Below are 9,886 nucleotides of genomic sequence, written 5' to 3' on the forward strand. Positions count from 1 at the left end.
ATGGAATTTTTTATCTAAAAGTGTAAAATAGCAAAAGCTTACATTCTCTGCCATGTGCTAAGACCAAAATATCAGAGTTTGGTAATCTGCTCGGAGAAAGTTGTGTAGGCCTCAGACTGGGCATTGAGTTTGCCAGAAGGTTATTCACTTGGTATTTATAAGTAAAATCCTGATGCCATGTGGTTGGGATACATTCCGCCTATCAACACACAGTTATTAGACATACAGCTGTTACGATGCTACTGACCATGTGCAATGTGCTCATGATTTTCTGATCACTCTAGGATGAATGATAATGAAATGTTGGAGGGATGAGGTATCTACCAAGGAGGAACCCGTTCTCTTTTGTTAGTTCACTTTCTTTAACATTACAAGTTTGATTTTGACGTTTTCATAGAATTTCCTTGAGTAAGGCATCGGTCTAGATACAAATATATCAGTTATATTCAGGGCACTGATATGAGAGTGTACAAGTTCCTCGATTGATTTTAATGGGACTGTTGTACCTTGGCTGAAGTATGTGCTCTTAACTTACTGTCATGTTCAGTTTAATGTGAAAAAACTTAGGTTTTCTAGAGACTGTATCTCCTATTTTTATGTCTACACATCTTGGAGCTAGATGATGTGGTAAAGTGTCTGTGTTGTGTGCGTGACCTTAGAGAGTAGTATACACAGTTTAGACAAGGAAAATAATGGGTCCAGGAGGGAAGTGTGTGAAGTCTCTGAAAGGTATTTATGGTCATCGCTGATGGATCGATTGTTTCAACATCAAATAGCTCTGATGTCCACCCTTGGTTTCAGCCTTGGGTTTCACCTGTGAAGACTGAATCTGTCGAAGGCTGGAGACCTGACTGTGGGAGAAAAACAAGTCATATAGAAACCTGAGTACAGGGTGAAAATCGATCAGACCAACTGCTCAAACTTTGGTCATAGCTGATACAACAATTTGAAAAGTCCTGAAAAGGAAAGCAAGAACCGGGGTACTGAGTGACGGACACTGCACAGTTCAGCCAAGGATAACGAAAACAGGGGATGTCGGAAACATTGTGAGTGCTATAATGAAGAAACCTAAAAAACAACTTTACCAAATCCCTTTATCAGAGGGAAGAAAGTTTAGACCAAGTCAATCACCAGACCTTAATCCAACAGAGCGTTAAGTTCATTACCTGAGTTCTGTGGACCATTATTTTTGCTTCTTCATTGTCTGATACATCTAAATGTAAATACCAGTGTCTTCACTGTATAACAAAAGAAATGTCCTTTGGTTACTGCAATCATTTTCAAGTGGACTGTATGTTTAAAGTAATACGCGTTTGAGTGATAGAGTGTTGTGTGTATGTGTGTTGTATGAAATGACAAATAGACTAAATTGTAATTTAACATAAGCTGTAATGTGAAGATTTGTTTTGTTGGATTTTTTCACTGTTCAGAAAAGGGAAAGGGAGAGAGAGCAACTGCAAGAGAGCGGCACACAACGATTTAAGGACATGTGATACATGTGAAATAACAAGCAGCACTTTGGGGAAGAATTCTTGTTTGTAATTTTTGCAACTTTGTATTCATACATCATATTAGATCATATTAATGTTTAAGAAATGTGCTACATTGGATATATCTCTGTTGCTCGTAAAATTGTATCACTACTCTGTCTCAGGAAAATCTGAATAATTCTGCAGAAGAAGAATTATATTCCAGCATGCTGCCCCCCCCCCCCCCCCCCTCCCCTTTTTATGCTGGATGTAAAAGAAAGGGAGGAAGCGGAGTGTTGACTAAATATGAAGCTGACCCATGACACTATCTTGTTAAGCCATCCTGCCATCTACCACTGCCTCCACCATCCATCTCCTTCACCCTGCTTGTCACTTTACAGCTCCGGCATCACTCCCTCCTCCTCTCGGTTGCACCTCTGCCACTTAGCGTCTGTGATGTATTTCTACTTTGATTCACATCTTACTGTGGTCTTATTCACTCCTTTGCTGAAGTCACAGAGGTTCACTGTTCAGGAGCTGCAGGCATCTGTTGATTCTCTTAATGTCAGTTTGTGGTTTAATCTGTGTCTGTTTGACTGCATAACATTTTGGAGTTGGTGATATCTTGTGTTTGTGTGTGTTTGTGTGTGTTTGATAGGCATTTAGTATTGTAATAATTAAGGTGGTGGTATGGGGCTGATAAATGCATCATGCCAATGAGCATCCTCTATAAGATAGAAGTGCAAAAATGTGTGTGTGTGTGTTTTACAGGTGCATATGTTTGTGTATCTGTGCTGCAGGCACATTCTGTTTGTGTGTCTTTGCAGTGATATCAGTGGCTGCTCGCCTCTCTGTTTCCACATTTGTGTGTGTCTGTTTGTACCCTTATCTTTAGTGGTCTCACAAATAGCTGAAACAAATTACATCCCAGCATCAGCCCTCTATCAGTACCTGTGTATGTGTGTGTGTGTGTGTGTTTGTGTGTGTGTCATCTCTACATGACCATTCTTGGTGAAAACTACTATTCTTTGCTTCGCTTGAGGTTTCTCTGCTCTCAGATTTTTCCTCTTTCATCTCTCCTTCAGGTTTGCTCTGTCTCTCGGTACTGTAAGCCTTATTTACATTCACAGCCCGGCCGAGTCCCACGGGAGTCCCATAGTTGTCCAGCATCCAGCCTTGACAGAGACAAGCGGTTCTTTGTGAGGCTGGCCTATCCCAGCCCTCTCTTTGGCTCAGTTTGTCTTCTTCTCTTTCTGGGTTTCTTCATCCCTCTGTGCTGTCTCTCTTTTTGCTGAGTAACTTGGACATTGCATCACCCAAAGCTTGTTGAAGTCTTAGTTGGTTTAAAAAATATCTACTGCTGTTTTGACTTAAAAAAAAAAAAAATCAATGATTTAGAAAAATAATATTTATAAGAATTTTCTGTATAGCCACATTCAGATAGAGATAGTGCCTCTTCGTACACCCATTTGTCCTAGAAATTACAATTTTATGAAACTAATATGCAACAGGAATTATGTTTTAAGGGAAATGTAATGGCCACATAACCAGAAATGTCACAACATGTTATTGCTAGCTCCTTTTTTTTTGTATCCGTCCATCTGCCTCTGATCCTCTCTTCCAAAACTGCAAGACCCAGAAACACCATTGACAGTAAAATTATGGCACAGTAATTGCAGTGGTGCTGGGTTTGGTCCTGGGATACCATCCGTCTCAAGGCAGCCAAAGTACTTTTCAGGAAGCAACCACTGGAACTGATTTACCCCCAAATTTATTTGAGGCACCACTCTGCTGCACTTCTTTCGTTCTTTCTTTCTTTCTTTCATTTGAGCTTCATTTTGGCTTTGAGATGTGATCCTATTGAATAAGTGGTAAAGTTAGTTTACAGCTCTATTATACCTGCTGAGACTGACCCGCTCTTTGCTTTAACTAATTAAGTTGTAGATAGGTAGCATCAATTCCAGGTACAAAATCATTGAAACATAAAAAAGGTTATTGTGTGTTTTAAGGTGAAGATAAAAAGAAAATAATCTCCTGATTGTGGAGGATAAAGAAATGCTTTGGAAATGTAAAATAACTGGTGGATGGTGTTATCTGATCCTGTGCATATGTGAGATATTATTGTCTTCAGGTGTGAGAATGTTTCTGTGTGTCTTTCAGTGGTTTGCGTTTATGGCTCTACCTTTGGAGCGGCTGATGGGATGTAAGGTTCCATTTTAGGAGGCAGCCATGCTTATAAATCGCCTGATGTTGTTTTGCTGCAGCAGAGAGGAAACATGTACAAGAGACGAAAACTGTTTGGAAATGAAAACAAAAATTAATGACAAAAGTTGATAGTGGGCTGAACAGGTATCGCTTTTCTTGCCCTCCCTTTCTTTCTCCACCTGAGTGACTGTGGCTTGCTGATGGTTTTCCATTGTGCAGAGAAGCCACACATCTTTCTTTCCTTGTCCATTTCCATCTAAGAATTATTACTTCCATTGAATAATTTCCTTCTTCTGCAACAGACAAGTGCACAATTTTTTTTTTTTTAATAAAATAATTTTCACCTTAGTGAAAGTTTTTTTGGGTTGACTTTCACAGGAAGAGAAATTCTTATATTTTGCAACCTGACTGCACTCACACTATCAAATAGGCAAAAAGGAAACACATTTGTTTTCCTCGTAACTATTATTTGCTCATTTTGCATTCTTCTAATTTAGTGTAACAATATATATAACCTAACTAAATCAAACACTGTAAATAGAGATGGATGACAAATCTCCACTTCCCTCTCGCTATTCAAAAATGAAGCCAAATTCTCCTGGATATGAAAACTGCCGTCTCGTGCCAGGGACATCATTTGGAGCCAGAGTCTGTGCACTGGGAGATGAAGCCATGCAATCAACACACATGCTCGATCATTAGCAAGTCAGTCTTAAATGTCAATCATGAACTCTTTATCCCAATTTTATGATATCAAATAAATAGTTAAAACCTAAATTTACCAGAAAAATGAGCGCCTGAACATACATCAGTGTGTCTGATCGGCCTTTATAGAGATAGCTACCAAACTAATTTGAGGAATTCCTATCAGTGGCTGATCAAACCAATCTCCCTTAATTTACACCCTGGTGGTTCTGGTTGAGAGGAAATCGTATTTATGCATAGGCTGCTGTGTATGTTTTCCCCCCTTGTGTGAACTATGTGTTTTCTCACTGAGAAGACTTTCAGGTCAAGATGGATTTTGATATCAGATGTCAATGGGGACTGAGTGATTATTGCCATCTGTGATTTACCTGTAAAAAGCTTCCTTTCATCAGACTTCTCAGGTCCTTGGTGGTGGTGAATTAGACTGTAGAATAATTATGTGAACTCTGCTAACCTTGGTGTAGGACTATATCTACCTTAGGAATAGTATTTTTCTCGTACTTCCAGGTCTGATTATTTATTAATATTATGGAAACAATAAATGTATTACTTCCACCATTATTTAGAAATTGGCATTAATGCTATAATATTGGTAAATATGATTTAGTCGTTTGGCAGATTTGTTTGTTTGTCTGCAGAGCTACACGCAAGAATGAATGCATTTCCATTGAATTTGGTGAACGGATAGGACATAGGCCAAGACAGGGAAAACCTGACCATTTGTGAATGGACGTATCGGGTAATTTAACAGAAATGAGCAAGATATAGTTGGTAAGAGGTTATAAATTTTGATTTTATTTCAGCCTTATTTTGTGTGTGTGTGTGTGTGTGTGTGTGTGTGTGTGTGTGTGTTTGTGTGTGTGTGTTACAGTTTATATCTGGGAGAGTGACAAATGCACTGTAATTTTCCTGACATCTGGCTGCTCGCTACATTTAACATCAGGACCTAGAAAGGTGGGAGGTTTGACAAGCATGATTTTCTTTCCTCCTTCCATGGATCCATTTAACATAAAATCAGATCATTCTTCTGGGCCCTCTGGGCCCTCAGGAAAAATAGTAAAAACCAAATGATGTATTTTCATTAGGTGGTGACTATTTTTAACAAATGCTTTTAGATTTATTAATACGTTTTTGTACGTAAAATAATGCTGCTAGGTATTTTTAAAAAATCTATATATGTGGAAACAATATTGAATGTTTTTACAATATTTAATGCTATCAACAAAAGCATTATCATCCTTTTATTATAAGATGTATCCATGTTTGGGACAGAACAGCCTTATTGCCTGTAGTAACACTATACTGCAAGGATTTAGGACTTTAAAAAAGCTTTGTGTAAGATGGACAGAGAATGTGGAGGTATTGGGCGGTAAACCTCTGTGCCATGCTTCAGATTTTGATGCAGAGTTAGATTTCTGTCTCAGAACTGCCATTAACCTTTGCTCCTCTTTTTATTAGCAACAGCCACAAGCTTCCTGTGGTCTTAAAGAGTCATTTCTCACCAGAGAAAAAACAAAGCTGCCCTGTCCTCAATGGTCTGAAAGGAATATGCTCACAGCATCACAGCAGGATGTGGTAACCTGTGGTCTGTACTACTTGTGACTACATTCACCTGTGATGTAGCCTGGTCTAATAGTGTCAGGCAATGCCAAAAGACATGCTCTCATGGACAACAAAATTCTAATATCAGTTAGATTAAGACAAAAGAGCCTTTTCTGACGACCTTATTCTAAATTCCGTCGTACAATTGTTTAAGTTGCTTTGCTAAGTTTGGAGTACAATGTATAGCTAAACTGGGCTAACATGGTGTTTCTGATCCTGGACATCACAAACAATGCATCACAACCCGTCTCTGTCAGTGTCATTCGGTCATTTAGCAAACCAGATTATCAGATATTATAACAGACAGGCTTCATTTAAGATTTATCAATCGTGAGAGCAGGTGGGCAAAAAGTTAGTTTTCTGTTTGTTCCCCTCTCTGTGCTGCCTCTCTCTTCTCTTTCCATCTTTATCTCTCCTCCCCTGTCTTCTTTCTCTTAACCCACAAATTCCCTCCTCCCTCTAATCTCTGCCCAGGTGAGTAATGTCATGTAGGAACAATGGGCTATTGTGTTTTATTGAGCTGCCAAAATCCTTCTCTCTCTCTCTCTATCTCTCTCTCTCTCTCTCTCTATCTCTCTCTCTCTCTCTCTCTCTCTCTCTCTCTCTCTCTCTCTCTCTCTCTCTCTCTCTCTCTCTCCTTGCCTCCCTTGTTCAGTATACCCTCGACTTCTTTTCTCACTCTTTTCCTTTTTTCCTCCGCCTCTTGAAGGTTTTTTTCTCACTTTTAACAGATTGTAAGGGAGGATGAGGATGGATGGATGAATGAAGTCAGAGAGGGCTGCGTGGATTGAGTAAATAAATGGAGAGAATAATAGAGAGGAGAAAAGGGGGCTGGTGGAAGTGTGCAGGTAGTGCAGAAAAAGATTACAAGGATCAGATGGACAGAAGGGTAGTTGAAAAACGGAATTAATGAAAAATAGTTGGAGAAAAATAGAGGACAACGATGAGGGGTGGATGTTTGTTTAACATTTTATCAATGAGAAATACAAATTGAAGAAAGGAATGGATGGTAAGAAGGAAAAAAGTGACAATGCAGGATGGCACTTTGGAGGCGGGATAGAAAGTGAGAAGGTGAATGGAAAAGGAAATGATAGAGGAACGGACAGAAAAGAACGATTACAAAAAAGGATGATGTTTTGAGTAATGGCTGGTGAGTGGTAAGGCTTTAATCAATGCCTGATTAATATTAATTCGTTTAGCCCTGGCAGTGAGGCGGGGCTAACCCAACACTTTCTGCTTAGATTGATCATCGAGAGGGCACCAAGGGCGTGCTAAGATTGCAGCACACACATTTACCTCTCTCTCTCTCTCTCTCTCTTCCTCTCTCTCTCTCTCTCTCTCTCACAAACACACACACACTCACAGAATCACTCATGCATCCTTTGTGCTGACATTGTGTATGAACTTTCAAGACCTCAGCTTGTGAAGTATCCTGCATCTTAACCTTACACACACACACACACACACACCCACACACCAACACACCCACACACCCATACCCACATACACAAACACACACGTAGGAGTGACCGAGAGAGAAAACTGATGTAGCCTGTTCAAGCAGAACTCTAATTTTACCTTTCTGGTGGCTCACTCAGTTAGTAGCATGCACATGGGGCCATATTTGATTTTATTTCTGCCTAAAAAAACTGTCTACAGAAAAAGAGCGGAGAGTTTCTCCAAACTCACTGAAGTAAGACTCACTCCTGAGAGGAAGTTCATGATGGATGAAATGTTCAGATTTAGTTTGGATCTCATATTTGTTACTCAAACAGCACGGACGGATTCAGCATGAATCAACAGTAAAATCTTGAATTTAATTGAAAAAAAGTTCTATCTACATACTGACATTGAAATTGACAACTGGTGAAATGTCATCACATTTCACGGCTACAATCGGCTACAATCATAATTTATTCCACAGAGGGGGCAGTGGTTTGAGTGTTTCCTCATTGATTGTATAAGTGTCATTCTCATTCATTTATTTATTTAAAATTGATTCAGGGCTTTGAAGAATAGTTGATGGTGCTTTGCTTTGTGTCAAACCCATCTTACACTCAGTATTCCGCAGTTTGATTTTACTCTTTGTATTCTGTTGTTTTTGCCACCTCTCTCTTCTCAAGCCGGCCTGATCAAGGGCTGGTAGTGACCTTCAAGAAAAGTGATACATGCATGTCCATGCACTTTCACACACACACACACACACAAACACGTGATGACCTTGGCGGGCAGTGAAAGACAGCATTTGAAGACTTGGGGATGGCCATACCTTTTTACTTCCTTGAGGCTGTATTTAATAGAGCCTCTTTATTGGGCGGACTGCTCCTTTACAGCTTAAAGGCCTAACACTGATAGAGAGAGACAGATGGACTGGCAGAACAAACGGATACTGCGAGAAGATAGGAAGGGAGGCAGTGTACAGTAATTTGTGAGAATGAAGAGGGAATTTACTGAGAGCTGGAGTGGAAGGCAGGTAGATAGAAGGTCAAACTGTTTAAGAGCCTTTTGGCCTCATATGAGCGGGATTTCATTAAAGCTGCTGGGTTTAGGGGTAAAATCCCTTTGTAGGAAAACCTTTGAAAGGGTCTTGATTTCAGCATTAGTAGCTAGGAGGTCTTAGACACACATACACAGAGACACACACAGACCCAGCTGGCCTCTCTGACCAGCCACAGTTTGAACGTTGATTTGTTTGAAATGACCGCCACAATCTCAACACTGATCACCACATAATGATGGATACTTTTCTAATACTCTTAGCGGACTACTTGATCATTATAACCAAATTAATTATACAGCATTTGTATAGGAACAATTCCGTCCCGAAACCACCTTTGTGATCTATATATATAGATATTTTCTACGTTATAGTGGACACTGGAGTTATAGTCTGTGTGTGGCAGGCTGCACACCTCTTTCATTGGTGACAAAGGGGGCATTGCAATGTTGCCTTTGAATCTTCAGTGTAGCTGTAAACTGAACAACACGTTTCTCATGAGATGAGGTGTCTGGTGGAATTCTGTCACCAACACTTTATATTTGATATGTTTCTGTTCGAGACGTATGTATCTGAGTCAATTTGTGTACTTTGGCATTTCTCTGTCTGTTTATTTGACTGCCTGCCTCTGTTTTGTTTTATTGTCACGCTTTGTCCTCCTCTATCTGCTTGTTACCTGGCCTTTCCTTCTTCATAACCTCCTTTCAATCTATGGAATCTCCTTTTGGTGTCATCTCATTCTATTTTATCCTCTCTGCCTGTCTTCCTTTTTAGCCTCACTACATCTATCCCCTTTTAAGTATCTCTTACATCTGATCCCTTCCTCCCCTTTTCTCCTCCCTTCCATATTCACTTTAATTTTTCTTTTCACGGCTGAATTCCTTTGCCCCTCTATAAATCTCTCTGAATGTGCTGAAGCTAATAATAGACTAACAATTCTAGTGTATCGTGTCTTTGTAGAATATATCCTTTTAACATTCACACTGGTAGAAAAAATAAGTGGGGCCTCGGAATTAATAACTAGTCAAACCTCTTCTGCCAAAAAAGTGGTTGTGGATCAGACTTTCACAATGTTTAGGAGTAACTTCGGACCTTTCACTGAACTGATCTTCTATCCTAAGTCATATTCTTAGTACTTCTCGGTTGAAAATCTCTGTGGGGATTAGGGCTGCTCGATTAATCAAAATTTAATCGTGATTACGATTATGCGGTCAAACGATCTCCAAACTACTATAATCCAGTTGAAACGATTATTTGCCATTTTTTTCGAAAAAATTCAGAGAACGCAGAGGCGACGCCAAAGCGCCGCACCGCGCTAATCCCTATCGCGCGGGCGCTTGGCTGTTCACACCGGACGCTGAAGCTACGCTGAACCGCCGGGCAGCGCTAATAATATCGTATTGTTGCT

This window comes from Platichthys flesus, chromosome 3, assembly GCF_949316205.1.
Source record: "Platichthys flesus chromosome 3, fPlaFle2.1, whole genome shotgun sequence".
NCBI lineage: Eukaryota > Metazoa > Chordata > Actinopteri > Pleuronectiformes > Pleuronectidae > Platichthys > Platichthys flesus.